The sequence below is a fragment of the Chaetodon auriga genome, chromosome 1 (genome assembly GCF_051107435.1).
Source record: "Chaetodon auriga isolate fChaAug3 chromosome 1, fChaAug3.hap1, whole genome shotgun sequence".
Taxonomy (NCBI): domain Eukaryota; kingdom Metazoa; phylum Chordata; class Actinopteri; order Chaetodontiformes; family Chaetodontidae; genus Chaetodon; species Chaetodon auriga.
In genome coordinates, this window is record NC_135074.1 from 11,977,956 (window position 1) to 11,999,478 (window position 21,523).

Consider the following 21,523-nt stretch of genomic DNA (forward strand, 5'->3'; position numbering starts at 1 on the left):
CAGTATGAAGACCTGCTGGTTATTCAATATAATAATGCTCTGGTCCAATTTTGGCCATTTTCAGACCTGAATACCATAAATCATTTACCTCTGCTGCAGTGCTGTGCACACATTTCACCATGCATACATTTCCTCCCATTCTCATGAGCTGACTAGAAAAAAAAAAAAAAATCTTCTCCAAGCAGAGAATGATATTTGCATATCACTGAATGGTGTCGTCAAACGCTGTAAATCCACAGCTCTTCATCTTCAAGATCTTTGTTAGTCGCCGTTTTTTACAGGATGTGAGGCTCAGCATGTTCGCAGCCACATCAAACGGGAGCACCGGGAGCACAAGCATGTAGCGAATCCAAGACATGCAGAACATGGTACAATTACATGTCATGGGGCTGTTCAACCTCTCCATCAATAACACGTCTGTTTGTAGGCTAGCTGCTTTACTATCTGCTCTGAATGTTTGTGAAGACAGACAGAAAAACTGTGTTTGTATTTGTTTTAAAGCATGACTCTGATGCCAGGCGGGTTAGCCGCAGTGTAGCTACGATGTGGAAATGTATTTTGTGAGGCATGAGGTCTGGACAAACACAGCGGCAAATATTTGGTTTTATGTGTTTGTTTGGCCTCGGCTAACCTTTCAGTTTATACTTGTTTGTTTGTTTTCAGACATAAGATAACATTGAACATTTTTGCTTGATCCATACTCCAGTGTTGCCTGCATTTTTTGGCTCGATGATGTCATCAACACCATTTACATAGAAAATGTGTCAGCTGAAAGAGGGAGTCTTTCTGGAAAGTGCCCCAAAGATGATGTCTCTGTGTTGCCATGCTAGACTGTTTGTGCGTGTGCGTGTGTGTGTGTGTGTGTGTGTGCATTGATTCATTTGTGTGCACTGTGATGTGCACTCTGCATTATTGCTCTTTCAGCTGTTGAGTGTCTGCTTATAGTGGTCCCAAGGAAGGTAAAAAGCAAATCAAAAAAGCAGGAAGTCAGCTTTTTTTATTTCCATCAGAAACACCTCTTCATTTTGTCGTGGGTGCCTACATTTTTGTCGAGTGATGAGATTGATTGTGTGAATAGTGAGTGCTCAGCAAAGGTCTTGACGGACATGGAAAAGGGAAATTTCCAGTGACAGAACACAGTAAATTAAAGATTAAGTGATGGAGGTCTGAATGGAGAGCTTGGACTTCTCGCTGGATTGCAAAAGCTTCAGATAGTGTCTGATATTTAAAACAGACTCTTTTGTTCATGCGGGAGCTAGAACTCCTCCAGCAATTAATTATGATAGGCTCTACAGAGAGAGGAGGCCTTGACAGCACTGCTCACTGGTATTATAATATGCAAGTAATGCATATTAAAGCCCTTTTTTGTGCTGTTGTTGTATTCAAACAAAAAAAAAAATCTAAACCTTTTTATAAAGTGCTGAGTTTTTCCAACAAAATTCATGTGTTGACAGTTTACAAAGCTTGTTTTCATTCATCTAAATATACAGTTTATCTATAAAGTAGATTATATGATGAATTAGTTTCTGAATGTGTGTAGCACTCCGAATAGTGACTGCATGTTCATGAATAAGCTAATAAGTTTTAACATCTGAATATTGGTAATTAACTGATGAAGTTTTAAGTTTATTAATTGAGTTGAATTTGATGGATGAAACAGTATATTAGCTTTTGTCAGTCGATTCCTGAATTTAATTCTGATCTTTCAACTTTGTTTGTTTGTTTCATTCATTTTTATTTTTGTAGATTTTCCCATTTTATACCAATCTGGCATGTCCAATCCAATCCCTGTACAGCTGGAAAAAGTGCTCAAAGATATTAAATCGATACTGAAGGAAGATATTGGAGATATGGGAGATGGTCCCAGCTGCTTCTGGACAAGGCTTTGTCCTGTTCTTTATTGTGTTTGAGGAAATTTATCTGAGATACATTTGCCAAACAAATTGTTCTTTTTTGACAACCTCATGTAAAAGTAAAACATGTTGTTTTAAAACAAATGAAGAATAAATCTCATTTGTCGTTTTTCAGTTAGAAACAACTAACAGTGTGATTTTACACGTTTCCTCATAATACTGTGAACAATGCTTGTCCTTAATTGCCATATTGTCTCCATTGATCATTACTTTAGAGGGATGCTGAGGTTCTTCTCTGCCTGTTAGCGTCATATATAATAAAACCTGTCAGTGACAAATTATTGTCACCAGCAGACCAACAGCCTCTGGCAAAAGGTTGAAAGCTTGTTTTCCTGTAGTTCTGTGTGTAATCAAGGATCATGCAACTCTTTAATTCTGACCGCTTTCATGAGTGGCAGGAGACTGCTGGTTAAAGAATGGAAATAACTTCTTTACAGGGATGGTGCCAGCTGTTTTGATGAGTGGCGACTCTCATGTGATGTTTGCATTGAGGCACTGATTGTTCTGAATTGCATGATACCCCAAAATATATCTATTATTAATAGCTTTTTTTTCTAATATAGAATGTGTAATTGAATTCGGAATCTTCTGGGCCAACAAGCATCACATGGCCTGCATTTTAGATGTTTACTACTGTACCAAAATAGCCCACACTGCTCAGATGGGTCCCTCAGATCCTGTCTGACAATCTGTGGAGGATAGATAAAGACTAAGAACAGCTATAGAACACGATGGACAAATGGAGAAATGGCTTCCACATGACAAACACCAATATGAAAATGTTTGTATTTTAAAATCTGAGGGTCAGAGTCTTTTTAGAGAAGAAAAAAAAGAGCAGGACCAGCGATTTGACAGGTTTATGAAAAAATAAAATAAAGTATGAGTATCTGCAAGCCTCAAGCGCTGTCTGCTGCAAGGGCCTCTGGGAGGAATCCTACAGTGGTTTCCAGATGGTGTACGACAGACCTCACAGAATTCAAGATCAATGGAGTCTCATTCCTTGTATTAAACTGTGATGAATCTGGATTGCAGGGCTATTTTGTTTTTAAGAAGTTTTGAGAGAAGCTATGGAGAAACCTGAGGTAACAAGAGAAGAAAACCTTGACCATGTGAGGGCTGGGTTTATGCTGTTTGGACTATATGTGTCAGGGTAGTTTTTATTTTGAAATCTAACAATAATCAAATAATTCCCCACTCTCCAGCAGCACCTGCAGCGTGTTCTGGGTTTAACTGAACTTTTTTTTTTTTTTTTTAAGATTTGCAAAGATTTTTCGTTGTGATCAACAACTCATATGTGTTCTGTGTGTCAGTACCAGGTGCTGTTTTGTACAAATGTACAAATGTTTTATGTTAAACACTCACTTGGTGCATGTGATTCCTTTCTTTAAAGCACGTTGAGCTCCTGTATGAGAAAGGTGCTGCACAAATAAAGTTTGTTATTATTTTTATTAAATGTAGAATGAGATTGGTATAATTTAAATTTGAATAGAAGTTGCACATTATTACTTTCAACCCTGTCAGTCAGGACAAAAATAACACAGGGGTGGGTCAAAAGTAACACACCTGACAGTGTGCTTGTTGATATGTAAGTGCAAACATATTACATATTACATATGAATATGAAGCCTCTTATGCTAACCCTTGGCATATTATGTTGGTGCAATATGGCATACACATGTTTTAATAAATGCTATAACACATGCAGTGAGGTCTCATTAGTGCAGGGACGACAGTGACTCAGTTCAACCCGACTTGCTTCTATACTGAAAAACGCTGACATGGAAAACTTTAGGATGTGTCTAAATAATCTTCCAAATGATCCTGATTGTAACTCATGAAACATTAAAAACACAATTTGTCTTTAAAACTATTACTGCCTGGCAGAGTTTGCTTACCATGCTTTTTGGGTAAAACTGATGTATCCATCCAAGTTTTCACAGTTGTGGAAAGTGTTGTGTGCTTTATGTGCTGACACAGTTAGGCACATCAGACAATGGGCTCAGAGAAAATCACTGTGTTACCGCTCTGTGTTAATTCTTCATTTTTTACGTATTCATAACTTTACATAGAGGGACTCTGGTACACCAGCAACATTCACATTTTGTCCCCATTTCTGTCTTCCTTCAACTGGGAGACTTCTGCTGGAGAGCAAGCTCTAAACTTAGAAATCAGCATTGAAGCAAGAAACATGGCTGCAGCTTTAAAGGGGCTTTAAAGTGGATATAATCACTATCATTGCATTGTATTAAATGACAGTATGAAAGGGGTTGCTCATAGTGAACCCACATAGAATTATCACCCGACTATGCAGCTCTCTTTGGCTTTATGCCACTTTATAGTGAGTTTCAGCTCATTGTTTAGCTGTCCAGCTCACAACTTTGCTTTTTTGTCCACTCTCACTGCTCTTGTAGCTGTTTTCAGCCAAAGCAGTAGCTGTTTTCAGTGAAAAGGCTCTAAAAAAAACCCTCTGCCTACTACTAGTTCAGCAACAAACGACAGACTGACACAATTAGCCACTAAGTGGTGAACACTGTGGAACAGTTAGATGCTAACGAGTCATATATTTACCTCAGGAGTTGGCAGAGACCAAAACCAGAGTTAAAAGAGAGTGAGCTGGATTCACATCCACCAGGTGGCCAGAATCACAGCTCCAAATGAAATGTAACTGCTGGGTGTGTCACTAATAATAAGCATTAATTTGCAAACTTGCAGGCTGAAAGATCTTGAATGTGGCTAGTGAATGGCTAGTCAACCATCACTGAGTGCAATGTTTTTGGTCAGTGACATCTTCTCTGACAATTAAGCCAGATCAGCTTTGCAGTCTTCTTTATTAATCATCAATCAGTTAGTTGTTGCTGATATTAACTTTGTAAAGTTCACATACATACGCAGATGTGTGAGCTGCATGGAAGTTCAGTCAGCAAATCCAGAGCCTCCCAGAACAAGGTTTCCTTTGGAGGGAAAATAATCGCCCTGATAAGAACCTTTTTGTTGCCTGTGCCGTGCTATCTGACTGCAGCTCTGGCTTGTGTCTTCTCCATATCCCTGACCAGTGAGGCACATGAGTATTTGCTGCTATATGGTAAAAGTTGATATGTTTTAAATGTTGACCACAAGACAACCCTGTAGCGTGTCTGTATGTTGAGGATATTGTTACAAAACAACTTCCAAAAAATGTCAGTCAAGTAAATGCAATTTTTTTTCCAGATCTTTAAAAGTTGTGCATGTTGAATCAGTGTAACCGATCGACCAATTCTATTAATAAAGAATTTTAAGAGAATACTGTTATACAATGAAGAACAATAAAGAGTACTGTGCTCTATCACTGTCCCTTTTTCTTTAGCCTGCCTTTCTTCCTCCTCTCTCACGCTCTCACAGAGATGTTGAAGCAAAATGTTCTTAGAAACCTTTGATATAAGTTTCCCATGGCAAATGAGGTTATGCAAATATGGATGAATGGCTGGTGAAAAATTTGGCTCCGTGCAGTGATAGGACCATGTGACCTCTCTGCTGTTCTCGGGATAGCTTGAAGGCCCCACACATTGGTGGTTTTACTGAGCCTCCCTCCTCCACCCCATGTAAATTTATAATGCATATTGAAGGCTTAAGATGTTTGTGTTCTGCCTTGGGAGGCATTATGTCAAAGGGTGGAAGATTTCTTCTCTGGTGGCATGGCTCTTTGAATGGCAGTGTTGGCCTGTCTGTGTGTCTGTTGGTCCACCACTTTGCTCCAGTCAGAAATATCTCAACAACCATTAGGTGGATTAAAATGAAATTTTGTCATGAACCCCAGGGGGTGCGGCTTAATGACTTTGTTGAGCCCTTTTGGGTTTTCACTTTGGAAGCTGAATTACTTGGAAGAAAAGACACAGATGATGCACATTGAGCTGCTTCTGTAATATAGAGAAGCAGAGCATAAATGAAATGGGAGGTAAGAAAAATCCATTGGCAGAGGCTGTGTTTTCCAATATGGTGATTTCTTCTTGAAAACATGAGTAATGTTTTCTGAAGAGAATATTGATCTTGTATTTATATCACTGGGAATAATAAGCCAGTACACGTAGTTGTTATGGGACTGTTTCTTTTTAGCCAGATAGAAGTGATGCTAAGCTAATTCTATGGCTCCTGTTGCTGAACAAGCATTGTTAATGGGTGTTATTGTGACCGTATTTCAGTTTACTATACGGTTCACTGCTGCATTCCCTTGGCTGCCATGGCCTGTAGTTGTACACGAGGGACAGTGAGCAGTTCGGCTTCGGTTGCTGTGTTGAAACAGAGCAGGCTGCATTGCCTCTGGTAAGGAAGCATGGTGGTGCATTTGCATTTCCTTAATATCCTTATTGGCATAACGATGCAGAGGTCTGTGAAAGGCATAGAATGATTATTCGAATGACTACTCCGACAGCTAAAACCTGATTTAAACTGCAATCTTTGTCAGGAGAGGATTCTCAAATCAGGTGCAGCTTTTCATATTTTGAACAAAGCTACAGCAAGTGTTTTGTCACAATATTGTGTGACCTATTTCTCTTATCAACACACTGTGCTAATAGACTTCTGACATGATGGATCACGGGATGAAAAGGCTGGCAGATGACTGAAGATTTAATCTTTTTCCATGTATTATGAACTATGAATTAGCAAAGATAATAAGCATGCGTTTCCTTTGCTACAGTGTGATTGGTTTGGGAGTCTCAAGCATTTTTAAAGGCTTCAGACTAAGTATGCTTAGTTTGCAGATCTGATGTGTGACCCAGTTATGAGGGAAATTCTTCTGGATTTCCAGTGTATTTTAATGCATCACAAAATGAGCACAGTATGGTATTTACTATTTACTGCTCACCAGGATCACATTTTAATATTCTCTGCAGTAACATGCTATTTAAAATGAATTTGTTTCACAGCAGTTTTCATCACATGAAACCTTTGTTTCTTAATTTGCCCTCTCCTTCAGTGGTCTTTAACGTGATCTTTAAGTTGTGTCTCTTAATGTCAGGTCTTTTAACACTGATCATTTCTAAGGCACTTTAGATGCAAAGCACTGCCAACACCTTTTGGGAGTAAAATGAGAAAGGAGATTGCAATGAAGTCTGTCCCTTTCCGCAGGGACAGTAAATCCATGCGGAGCGTACTGAAGTGTTCAGAAGAGCTTCATCTTCACTCCTCGCCTGAATCTGTGATGCTAAACATATTCTCATCTTCATTAAAATTTAGACTCCTTGATTTGAAAATATGTTTGTATGAGTCTGAGGTATACATGAAAAGGTAAGGCATTAACATTTCTGTTTGAAGGACTGAACACAATTAAAACTGCATTTCAAAGGATCCTACTTAATGTATTGTGTTTAGAATTACATGAGCCAGGAGCTTCTTTCATCTTTGACACACTACAAATGCTTTATCAAGGTGTGATAACTCCTTTTGTTATCTGTGTGTAACAGTATTTTGCTGTGTGAGGTTACGCTTCGGCTCAGTGGTGCTTTGAGCTAAGAGCTAAGATTAGCATTGCAGCATGCTCATAACGACAATGCTAACATGCAATACTGTTCACTATATTAGTTTAACATGGTAGCATGCTAACATGTGCTAATTAGACATTAGTTAGTAAACACATTAGTGGGTGTTTCTTTGTTAACCAAAGTACTGGACAAATAATTTTGTCATTTAATCCGATGATGGTGTTAGAAGAAAAGATCAGGGATCACAAAAGTTATTACAATTAATCCTGATTTGGACATAGATAGATAGATGGATTCATGGTAATCCATTTTTGAGAGACTTCACTTAAGCCACAAATGTGAACCTCATGATACAGAGCCACTAAAGTCATGAAGATTTATCCTCATCAAACCATGAATTTCTGTGAAAAACCTTTTGCCAGTCCATTTAGAAGATGTTGAGATGACTGAACTCACCTTTGCCCTGCTGGTGGAGCAAGATAAAAACTCAAGGGGTCAACAAAGTCCACTGACTTCATCCTCCGATAACCATGATTCTCTATACAAAATTTCACAGCAATCCATTCAAAATTTTTGGAGATATTTCAGTCTAGACTAAAGTGGTGGACCGACATTGTCATTCATAAAATGATGCTACCAGTCGACCCAAAAAAACACACTTGCTTTATTATGCACATATTTATATTGTGTAGCAATTTTATTTGGATGCTCTAAGATGGTTACTTTCTGTGAAGTGACTTGCGATCACGTTGATACTTTTCATTCTGATGTGCTTGCACATTTTCCTAAAAACAATCCATCAATTGATTTTATGGTTTCGCTGCATCAGAGCCTCTATGACTACTATTATAAAAGCAATTTCAGCTCCTGTGTCTAAAAACCCTCCAAAGGCGTAATTAGCCAGAGACCCCCACTACCACCCAATTATCTTATCAATTAAGTTTCTAAAAGCAAGTGAGGACTTCATTAGGGAAGTGTCTGTTTTGTTAAGATGCTTTAACCCAAAGCTGTCAACGCCACAAGTGGTGATGCAGTCCGGTGGGATTTTCACCCCATCCCCGGAGGTCTGGACCACCATCCCGTCTATCTCACCCTAATGAAATCCCTCTCCAAATCCACTGCTGTCCCCTCTGCTGCTCAAGTAAGCCTCACTTCCTCACTACAGATACTAGTGATGCACTTGAAATCTCTCCAATTTCAACAGGGCTTTTGTTGTTGAATCTCAGGGGTCCAAGAAGTCTCTATCTTATTCTGCACTGTAATGTGCAAAATCAGATAGAGGGCCCATACAAATCAGAAGTAATCATGGATTGCATGCAAACATGCCTGAGCAGCATGCACACCGTTAGTCTAGTCACCATTATATGCGCATCCCAGTGGCATACAGATCAATCTAATGATAAAATCAGTATATACTCACATTACAGTTGATGTGTAGCACACATGAAAAAGTACTATGATGTGTTCAGAATCCCACTGCAGAGCCGTATTTATTGATTTGCACTTTGCACCCCTGTTGACCTTTTAATCTATGTAAGCTTTGCTGATACACTGAATAGAAAATAACTTTATTCAGTTGACATTAAATGGTTTCGAGACTGAAATAATTCTGGCTACGTATACATCATTGATTGTTGTGACCAGTGGAAGAATGTCTATGCTATAAATGAAAAATGCTGAGAGGTTTGGAGATAAGACACAATTTCCATGCTGTTTTGACCTTTTGATTATCAGGACAGAGCTGAGGGGTACAGACAGAATTCTCTGCGTGTTACGCTGGCCTGTTTAAATCTCTAGAGTGGACTCTTTAGAGGAGTATCTATTGTATAGACTTCACTAATGTATGTTTCATCTGTGTCTTTGTAGGCTCAAAGCAAATAAGCAAGTGTAGTCAGCAGATTTTCAGGTTGATATGCTTACACAACCTCAGACAAACTTGAGAATTTGGAAGTTAATAAAACAACGTCAACAATAAAAACAGAATTTTAAAGCTTTATGGACATGAAGTTAGAAGTTCTGCTGAAATTCTTTAAAAGTTTATCAGACATTATCTATCTATTTATTTAGTATGCTCTAAGAAAAACATGCCTCTGGTGTGTTTGGTGGCCAAAGACACAATAAGGCTGATATTCCTTCACCGCAGTGCATCAGTAAGCAGACTCGAATGTCAACAGACCTGTGCAGGCCCATCAAAGTGCTACACATTTTTCATTTATAATAGACAGGGAATCAAAGAACCCACCCTCCGAACTCAGAGCGAGTTACACAATGTCTTCTGCTGCCCCCACTTCACTATCTGTGTGCCTTTCATCCCATCCTCTTGGAGAGGGACAGCGGATTCTCTTTCTTCTGCTCCTCGGCCTCTCTGTTTGATCTCTGTAATTCAGCTAATGAGGCTGGGCCTCTGGCAGGCAGCTGGCACACACACTAAAGGCAGCAGCACTGAGATGTGCCCCTAGATCTCAGTTAGCCGCATAGCGCCACCCCATCTGACTCAGCAGCCAACTCTGAAACATCCAGGGCCCCGTTGAACAAGGTGGAAGAATCACACTTAATTACCTGCTGTTGGAAAATCAGCAGAATTTAGAAATAATGGAATCTAGGTCAGCTTGATCTCAGCTGTAAAACTACAGAGAGCTGTGAGTTGAACCTGTCAAGGCTATGCTGGCAAATTCATTTCACTTGTAATTCTTTACATGTTTAGAGTACATAGTGATTAATCTTAATTTGCCAATGAAATAGAGGACTGGCCAATTTGTTCCACATGATGAAGTAGTGCTGAAATGTTCTCCAGTAAAGAATGATTTTCATTACATTGAGATTTTCAATACACAGTCAATCTTTCCATCGGTCACGCCCCTGTTATCAAATAGGTGGTGTCCCCATCAATTCAACTTTGGCACATGTCAGCAGCAACCTACATTCTCTGAAAAAATATAAGTTATTTGCGGTGTGGAATATGAAATGTGCCAGACAGATTTGTCTCTGGAGGGCTCGGGAACATCTGAGTCAGCGGTCTTTGAGGCAAATGCAGACCTCTCAAAAATGCTAATCTTTGATTTCTTCCAGATTAGTGGGACTCAAGATGAGCTGTAGATGCAGGAACACAAGTAGCTGGCGGCCATCCTGCTTCTGTCTCCTAAGCATCTGATTAAACGGAGACCTGATGCTGTATCGTCTTAATGTTGGTTTTGAGGAAAGGACTGTCCTCACTGATGTTACGAAAGATGTTTTTTGCAGCTTGTTTTATGAGCAATTTTTTGATAGAGATGATATCCAAATGTATCTGCTTGTCTTTTGAGTAGAAGCTGATATTGTCAGAAGGGAGCACATGTGCAATGTACACTGATTTAACAATCAGCAGCTATGTATTGAAATGCTGTTGTCTACATAGTTGGTATTGGCAATCTCCTGCAATGGTGTCGCTCACAGCCAGAAAATGAGCAGCGTAGCAACAACTGGGTAGAGGATGACGTGCTCATTGTTGGTGCAATTAATGCCATGTCTGTTTGCTGTGGTAGCCATCTGACCTGAGGTCTGTTCACTCAAAGTGAAAGCTTCCAACCTCTTTGGAGCGAGGGTGTAGGAGCCATGCCTGCTCTGTGCCCTGCTTGAATGCCATGTCCTGGAGCCAGGCACAGATGGCATGAAAGAAACCCTGAACTGTGGAGAAAAACCCAAGGCATCCACCTGGGGGCTCACAGGGTGGTGTCATGGTGGAACAAACTCAATGTTCACACCACCAGGCTCCAGCTCTGCCACAACTTGGGGCTTTTTGAGTTCTCAAATTCTAGCACTCTCTGCTCTTCTTTCTCTGCTGCGAATATATAGACTGCAGGAAACAGGGACTGTAATGGACATGAGTCAGCATCTGATGTGAAATATCACAGTTTAGCTGCTTACTGGAGAATTGAAATTCTCAGCATAGCATTCATAGCTATGGTGAACAAGAGCAAGCAACCTTCAGTGTTATCCCAATGTTCTCACATAAAAAAGTACGCAAAGTTGGCAAAAAAAAAAATAAATCAATCAATGAAGTTGTTCATTTGTTTAATCAGACGTGACACGGTGGTCTCTATTTACATATTTATTCAACTGAGAAAACATTATGTCGGAGCCCTCGACACAAATGTCATCAAAAGCGGAAATTTGAAATTCCAATCCTGTGCATGAGAGACATCACCAAAGGGAGTGAAATGGGAGAGAGGAGCAACAAATAGATAATCTGGCAAAGCATTTAGTCAACTTGCTGCAAGTCTCAGGTGACACATCACTCTTGTTGGGTGGAGACTTCTCCTAGGTGTGTGGCTGTCTAAATGTTCTCTGAAGTACAGAACAGACAGAAAACATGGAGTATTTGATCAAGTACAGCTTAAGAGTCATTCAAGCTCATTTGTCCTTTTCACACTATGTAGTTTATGAACCATCCATGGCTTCATTTTACGATGGTTTGCATTGAAATCTTAAGTAATGTGTGTCAGCGGGAGGTTTCATCTCTTCAGCTGCACTCTTTGAAGAACTTGGACATGAAGTGTATGAACATAACTTTATAAGTTTCATAATGGAAGAGTTTATTGCAGGATTGTTGTACTGTATTACATTGTGGATTGAATTATACAAATTTGGCCAAATTAGTGACATTTCTATGAGCCCCAGCTGTGCTTTTGTATTTACAGCTAATTAGCAAATGTTATCATGCTAAACGAAGATGGTGAACACTGTAAACACTATATTTTCTTAACATCAGTATGTTATTATGTCATTGTTAGTATTCTGATGTTAGCATGTAGCATGTCGAAGTACAGCCTCACAGCAGCTAGCGTGGTTGTAGACACTGATGTTTGTTTTTTTCAGTGCTGTTTTGAAGTCATGCATCACAGTTTTTTGATTTGGGTCATGTCTCGCACACTTCTGTGTGTCCCTACAAGACTGCCAGTGATAGGATCAGTATGTCTTTACATTTATCATGCTCAGTGGTGACAGTCCCTTTAATGCAAATTCTGAAATTTAATTAAAATAAACTGATGGAGTTTGGGGTGACAAAAGACGCAGCGGTTGTGGGTATGTAGGCGTGAAGACCCAACCATACATGGCTCCACGATAATTAGTTGGAGCAGGCCATCAGTGGGTGTGGTGTGAAAGTGCTGAGCAGGGAAAGTGAAGGTGAGCCCCACAGGACTCATTTGAGAGGAACGTGGTGCTGAGAGCAGCTCAGAAGCCACACAAAAAATCACAATTACACATAATTACAGCTTGAAAACTGTGGGCAAAGGGGCTCTTTATCTGCCTGTATTGGCTCAGCACTCCACTGTGCCTCTAATTGCTACTCTCCTACTTGTGCATATCGCTTTCTGCGCCAGTTGCCATATATTGTTGAGGCATGCACAAGGCGTACCTTCAGTACACTCTGCTGCTCTGAAAATTGAACTGCTTCATAACTGAAAAGCTTTTGAAATTATTTTGTTTGCCCACAACTGATGCTTATAGGTCTTCCATATCTGTCCTATTGTAGATTATACCCACCTGCAGCATTCTATATAGACGTAACATTGGCTTGTCTTGAAATCTGTCCAGCTGCTTTATTTTGTCTACATCTAGAATACAGCACTGTGTGCTGCTGCATACACAGTCATGGCAAGGGCTTTGATTGCCACTGCAAGCATTCATGCTAAAAATGTCCACCCATACATCTCCACAATGCACTTTAGTCAAAGCCATCCACCACATGTGGAGAAGTGTTAAGCTCTGGGGAGAAAGGAGTCGATATAAAGTGTGTGTGTGGTTGGTATGTGTGTGTGCGTCGGTGAGCATGTGCATGCGCAAGTCAGTCCCATTCATCTGATGAAATGACAGGAAACTCGAGGGCTCCATTCTATACAGTTGTCATGTAGCCGCTACATTTTGTTCCTTAAGGGACCTCTCAGCATCTCTTGTTCGTCTGTCATTTAGCTCCTGATACTGCTTTCACCTGATCACTGTTACTCAGGCACACGCCAACAGTCAAGAATACAGTCAGTACACAATCATACATACTGTTGTGTGTATTGCTTCTTTTTGTCTGTATTTATATTTTCTTCAATGGCTTTTATAAATGAATATGATGTGACTGTACCTCAGTGGTGCTCATTAAGTGAAGTAGTCTGTGGCTATCATCTAGATATTTTGCAGCTACTCTTTATTTCCTCAAGTACTCTTACAGTGAAATATAAAGATGAAATCTAGAAGGGCGAAGACTTCATAAATACGTCTGTGTACGTGTGTTGTCACAGTCAGAGGTTATCATACATCATTTTGATTGGTTGCCAAACTTTCTATCTAAAGAGCTGATCAGAGGGCAGATGCCAAAGAGATAAAGAATAGACGAAGCAGAGAGGAGATGATTATGTTTTTTTCTAAACACAATGAGAAAACCTTCACAGAAAACATACATACAGTAGATGGAAACTGTTGACTGGCAATGCAAAACAGTTCATACAGGCCCCATTTACACTTAATTCCAGGTGTCTCTTGTCTTGATGAAATCCAGATGAGATTTGAACATGAAGTAGAGTCACTGACTGAATCTGCACACTGATAAATGCGTTCTGGTTGTGTTTAGAAGACTCAAAGTACTTGTTTAAGATTATTGTAAGACTCTTGACTTTTTAAGTATTTAACCAAAACTACAATCTTTTCCCTAACCCTATCCAGTTGTCATGGCAGCCGAAACCTGATTTGGATGCATGATGTAAACTCTATTCACCTGTGCACTGAGCATCCATCCATCTACCCTGACCTTGCACCTAAACATCTTTATTATAACCTTTTCCTGGATTGAAAAAAAAAACAAAACAAAAAACTGCAAATATGGCCTCTCTTTACTCCACTTGTTTGCACTGCTTTGCTTGCTGCTGACATTTTTTTTTTTTTTTTTTTTTTTACTAGCTACAGCATGTCATGTATGCTGGTTCGCTTCATTTTACCACACCAGATTCCTAATGAGATTAGTGTCATCCTTCAGCATGACATACAGTAATGCTATCAGAACACTGTCACAACACTATGGCACTAGTTAGCAGTTCCCACTTTCTTATATAAGTGACTGCTGTGATTCTGATTCTACAGTGCATAGCTTGAAAGATTTCATGCATTCACTTTGTAAACAGTGTGTGTATGCGTATGTTGCATTGATGTGCTTTCTTTATCCTCTCTATTGATATCTGACTTATTGCTTTTCTTATTTATCAGATTTTTTTCCCCCCCTTTGGTCTCGCTTTGTCATCGTTTTCCCTGTGTCTAATGTTACCCTGACCCATTTGCTCCCTTCACAGCAAAATCCAATATTTGCAGATACGCTCCCTGCCTCAGCCTCTGTAAATATGTTTTCAAAATCCCATTGATGTTTTTTTCTCTCTGTGCAAATGAAAGCCTTGTAATTAGATTGATTATTTTAATACATCTAGACAGAATTAAACCCTCCTGCAAAAGAAACTCAAATTTAGCAGTCATGAGCTATAGTAAGGAGTTTCCAATTTTCTGTGCCGTGGATGCAGATCTCAGAGACAATACAGTATATCGAACACAGACTAAACATTATGCATGCAGGAGTGTTGAATGAATAATGTGCGCGCCTTTGGTCTCCGTTCCTCTTCTGATCTGAGGCGTTAGTGACATAAATCCATCTGTCGCTTGATGGAAGAAAATGTAAATCTTGGACCCCTTTGCATATCATGTCTAATTGGCTTCAGTCTTCAAACAGCTCTGCCTTTTAGATGAATCTTTATCAGATGGATAGTCTGGCCCTCTCATTTAATAACCCTCAGTCAGATTCCAAATGGACAGCATGATTTCACCATTTCCCTGAAAATTTGCATCTAAGCAACAAAGTACTGTCCACTGGACCCAAATACCATATCCCCCATATTCCCATGCACGCATTGCACATTATGTATTGCACTGAGTTTGCAGAAAACTCAAGAATAATATAGTCAGTTGTATCAAAGATTAAGTACTCGGCTACTGTCTGATAACTGCTGGAACATTACAGCAAACGGCAATTTAAAAGACACATCATCATCATCATCATTGACCAAAAAGGCAAATGTATAAAGTAGAGACACATATTAACCGAGAGCGTTTTGATGTTGAGACCATTGCTTTTTTTGATGCCTGCTCCCAAATGTTCCTGTCTGCCTACTAATACTGTGGCAGCCATTTTTAAAGAATATGTACATCAAAAATACATGCAGTGATAAGTTGAAAGAGTAGATTTCCTTTTGGCCAATCAGAAACAAGGAAAATTAAAACTTTATGCATAAGTTTAAGCATGCCCAATCATTTAAATAAATATCAGTCAAAACTGCCATAATGCAGGAGACTGTTCTCACAAGGACGGTTACAGCATGTGTCCCCTCTCACAGCAAAGGCAGAAGCAGGATGATATTATTATATTCTTACACCCCTGCAATATGCCAGTCAGTGAGGATAGTTTAGCGTACGATGACCCTGATGCAAGAACCACTCGTACGGACAGATTTGTTCTTAAGTGGTACGTATGAGTAATTTACGAGAATTTGTGGCAATTACCAATAATTTTTAAAGTATGAACACATAACCTGACGCTGTCCACAGGAAGGCATAAACGCCAATTCGTCTTAATGAATTTGGAATTCATATATGATACCAAAATTATTGTGACAGTCTCATCCTTTTTGACCACTTCTGTTTTTTTTTAGCATCTAACTTCATATCAGACACACAGCTCTGCTCTGACCATATATTACCCATAGCTGCATGTTTTGTTTGTTTTAGGTCCACTAATATCACTTCTGACAGTGCTATCTTTTTGTCCCCTGCTCTCTATCATTTGGACTTGAGGGTCTGTGCAGGAAAAGTCTTCTTTTTACTCTTGGGTAACATTGTTATGAATGAATCTAGCATTGTAGACTTCAGCAACTTCTAAGATGTTATGTGTGACAGACAGGCAAGCACCAATCTACAGTCTTTTCCAAGATTTTTGAAATTAAGAATAATTAAATGTAAATTCTGATGTCAGTCATAACATTGTCATTATATGTGGCCGTGCTCCTTAGACCAAGCTGGTTACATACTGTGCTTGATCCCAGGTCTCCTCAGGGAGTTTCCCATCTCCTTATCACTTTCACAGTGTTCAAGCAGGGGGAGCTGCGGAATCTAATATTCCGCTTCATGGTTATGGAACAGACTATGCCACTGTTCATGGCTTAGCAGTCTTAAATTGCATCAGGGAAAACCATGCAATGTACATTTTGCTCCCTAACTCCAACTCATTGAGCGTAATGTATATATTAGTGTAGGCAGGTGGGGGAGTCAGTACAGCTACAGCTGTCAGCATTACTGCAAGCTGTGAGAAATTGGAGAAGGGGATCCCCCACAGGTATAGAGATCTCATGTTCAGGGCTGCATGCTTAATTGTATAGGCTCTCCACCTTTGTACATGAAACCTTAGTTTGATTTAGTCTATGGTAAGTAACATTCAGTGGTTTTATATACAAATAACAATAGTGAATAATAAGTTGCATTATCACCTGCATGGTGAATTGAATAGCTGTAAAAAATAAAGCACTCAGTGTTAAAGCAGTTTGCTCTGTGTGAGCCTCCATGTCTCAAACAGTGTTCATGTAAAAGCTTTGTTTTTCAGCATATTCCATTGACCAACAGCTGTGCTCTCCTCACCATTTTACTGAATGTACAGTAAAAGGGTTAACTAATGTGCGCCCACACATCTTGAAACAGCGTTATGGCCCTTAAGAGGTTACAGGCCTGGTAAAAAGGATGGCTATCCATTTATGTGCCTTGGTCAAGTGTTGCTTTGAATTTCTTTATAACCTCTACTTATAACTAGTCACCCGGGTCTTGTGCACATTTAGAAAGGGAAAAGGGGCACAATAAATAGAGATTTTAACACCAGTTAAAGAGGGTTTCATAAGTGAAGTCCTGGAGTGGGCAGGCTGAGAGTTGAGGTCTCCATCATTTAGACCTCTCCTTCCCTTTTTGTATTATGAAGGGTGCACAAATTGGTTGAGAATGGCTACTGCTGGGCATTGCTGAGCACCTGCTGCCCCCAAATGTAGCACCAACAGTCACATTACGATGGTAGATGGGCATGGGACATAACATGTAGAGGCTGTCCTCCCAAGAAGAATGAATGCCATCTAGCAGCCATAGGAAGGAGGAAATAAGGTGACAGTATTATAAATGATTAAAGAGGAGCGGTTGCATGGATGGGTCAACAAAACATCAAACTTTATTCCTTCTTTCCAAACAACACTCAACATTCTTGTAAGCATTTATTTATTGTGTTAGAACCACACCATGTTGATGTAAAGGTCACATGTCACATTAAAAGCCTGAACAAAGAACTCAGGACAGAAAAGGATATAAAGGAAATTGGGCCAAAATCCTGTTTGGCCTTGCAAATTACACCTGAGTGTAAGATTTAGATTGAAACAAAATCCTGGTTTCCTATTGGGCAAAACGCACCATAACTCAGGGGAATCCCCACCACACTGCCATGACGTCATCAAGGATGTAAAAATCAATGCCCCACACTCCACCTTGCCTTTCCACTGCAAAGTGAAGTTGTTACAGAAGGTGTATCATTCCAAACCAAAAATCTGTTCTTTAAATAGTCTAAGCAACCATCCTTTAACTCAGTGGACCACTAACAGACTATTGTGTTTACTGAACACATGTGGATCCTCAAAATGATCAGCTGTCAGCGTAGGAAGATTCAGATTTACTGTTCCTTCAATTAAGTGCTTCAACTGTGCTTCTCCTGTCTCATTGTCAGTCAAATCCACCATCTTGCAGACCCCCCCCCCCCAATTCAATTGATTTTTACCCAATTTCCCCAATTTTCCCATGATTTGGAATGTCCAACTCCCTAAGCACTGCAGTTTTTTGTCACTGCTTACTCTACAGTTGGCCTGAAGAGGGTGTAGACAGCCATCTGTTTCCTCTGTGATACATGTTGTCACCAGCTGCTTCTTTTAACCTACCAGCAAACAACACTAGCGAGCGATGACAAGAGCCCTCACCTACTTCCCCACCTGTGACCACGAACAATTGTGTGAGTTGGAGTACATAACAAAGCTTGAGGTACTATTACCAGGAATCAAACCTTGACTCTGTGTTGGTGGCTTTGAATATCACACTGAAAACTGCAATTTCTGTTGGAGGTATGGAAAGTGGGAGAAAGGAAAGCATTCTTCAGAGCCAAAAGCCACATAAAAGCCATTTATTCTGTTTCAAGGGGAAGGGTACGTATTTCCTTAGGGAAAACAACATTTGACACTCCTTGGTCTCCATTAATGAAGAAAGGGCAAACATTACCAGTCTGATAAGCATGAAAATTCTGCAACCATCTGTTACATCCACCCTCCAGGGCTATGATTGTCCATCATAGACTGCCTTTATGTTGAACATGAGGACCATTTTGAGTGAGGGGAGCCTCGACAACCCTGCTTGTTGATATACAGTTAGATGCTGTATTCATCCTTAATACATGCTAGTCTTGAGGATTGCGAAGGAGATAATGAAGGGCAAGATGGGAAGCCCTCAGGTCCAGAACACTGGCTGATTGTGTCCTACACTGCCCCACACTCTGCTTGGGAAGGCATGTTTTGCCAGAATGGTGATGCATAGGGACTGACTTCACCCCATGACTCATAGAAGACACCCTTGCTTCCATAACATGTGCAAGATGGCCAGGAGAACAGCCTAATATTTTTATTTTTTTTAAATAAAAAAATCATTTCTATTGTTATTTTGGGCCTTTCATGTGCATCCCTTTAAATTTCCTGTTGATACAACCAATTTAAAGTCTCCAAACCAGCTCTCTTGAATGCCTTGGAATTATGGGAGGAAAACCACATGAACAAAGGGACAAGACAGAAAATGCTGGGGCCAGAACTCCTTATTACTGAGAGGCAAGAGTCCTAACCTCTGAATCACTATGTTCACTGAGTCACCCTTTTGTGACAGTTAATTCTACAATAGCAGCATCTTATTTGATGTATGTTTTTTCCCAATGTCCCCACAATTTACTCTTTGGTGTTTCTTTGAACACAGGCTGGTACCTGACTACGTTTCCCTTGGGGTTTTAAATGATGCAGGTCACAAATAATTCCGTCTTATATCATGTCTAAGCTTGATGTGAACTCAGTCTAATAACTAGGTTTTATAGCAAGTCCCTCAAGTTTGTACTGAACTTGGAAGATCTGCTTTCCGTTTTTATGCCCTAACTACCTGGAACTCTTTACAAAGCCCCCTAAAAATGAACACTTGATCCATGATCATAAATCATTAATCTTCTGTTCCTACCTGTTTTATATGAATGGTTTTTTGTACCTTTTTTATAAAATCTATGTTTTAAAGTTATTTTAATAGTTTTCATTGGTTTATTTAAAATATTTAAATATATTTATTTATTATATTTATTTTGTGTCTATTTTAAACTGTTAGTCCACATCATTGTAAATGACAGTCCGCCCTCAGTGATTTTTTGAGTTTGAAGGTTTAAATGAATAAATGAAACCAATATACTGTGATAATAAATATAGCAACAATTGCATCAGGCTACTTACATGCCATTACTTTTTGAATATGTAAATCTGATTTTTAATTCACAAAAATGAGGTTGTGAGTTCACATTAAATGGAATGTGGATGGTTTAGTTTCTACTCAGGCAGTTTGGGCCTATCAGATTCCTCTGCCACTTATATACTCTGGAGAATATAGATAGGGCTTTTAGACTGGCAGGTTTATTAGTCACCCTACAAGCTGAAAAAATATGGATAGGGAAAAATGAAAAAAAAAAAAAAAAATTGCTGTCACGTTCCACACAAATTAGGGTCTCTTGAATAAAACTATTCTTCTCCTACTTCTTGTGGCCAGAAGTACACTTCAGGTGCTATGGGCAGCTCCCAGGTGTAGATGTGGCTGAGAGTATAAATATGAAATGGGGTATTGCTCAAAAATAGTAAGCATAGTCAGCAAAATGTCATTGCATGCTCTATGTTAAATCGCTGTGTTCAAGTGTTACTGTGTGCGCTATTGTTTTTGTATACATATGAACTTTAGTGCTCAGATTGTTAAAAGTAGTTACAAGTAAATCAGGTCAAGCATAGAGAAAATGTTAAATGAAGATGCACACAACTACAATAGAATTTCTTTCCTAAATAATAACATGCTGTAAAACAATCAAGTTTGATATAGATCTGCTGTTGCTATAGCAAGAAAAATATAGCAACAGCATTTTGCAAGTGGTCTGTGTTTACTCCCATTTTGCTTTCTGCCTCCATGCATTCTATCAATTGACATGTATGAGTGCAATGCTATTGGACAAAGAATCAGATAAGAGCAGATGTGTTGTATGCAGTTTTATATTTCGATTTGGCAAATCCTTTTAACATCTGAGAGGATTTATCATCCAATTTGCTGCATTCTACATTGGCATTCCCTCAATAAATAGGTTATGGTTTATGGAACTGATGTGAGGTATGGGCATGTCAACATCATAATGCAATAAAGTTTGGTTTACGTGTCCTGCTGTAGTAGCACAATAACTGTTGATCATCAATAGTATGCTTGCAGGGTTTCCAAGCATGTGCATATTTGTGTGTAAGCTAACATGCACGCTGTATATTTCACACACTTCCACTGGTTGTAGATGACCCAGATTGAAGCAATATTCAGATTTTATGTGCTCTGCTCGAGGGAACTGAATTTTTCATTGTGTCATATGGTCTACACTCATGTGGGGGAATTGCAAGCAAATGAGGAGACTAATAAGTGCTTTTCACTCTAGTATGTTACTTCCCTACTGATAAGTGAAGGCATTAGGCCATACTTGGGTCCTCTCTAAGACCAATCAGCAGTTTGGAAATGCACTGTGTTTAGATGGACCCTGTACGAGCACTGTGACAATCCTATTAAGAAAACACTGTGTGCTGTTAGTGTGACGCAAATTGGCTGCAAGTAGCCTGGCCGCTCTCCAGGCATGACTCAAGGTGACGGCAGCAACACAAAGGCACAAAGTTACTGTCCAGATCGATACAGGCATATTGAAGGCATAGGGCACATAGCTACTTGTTTAATGTGGTACTCTGTAATGGAACTAAATAGAGGGAAGAG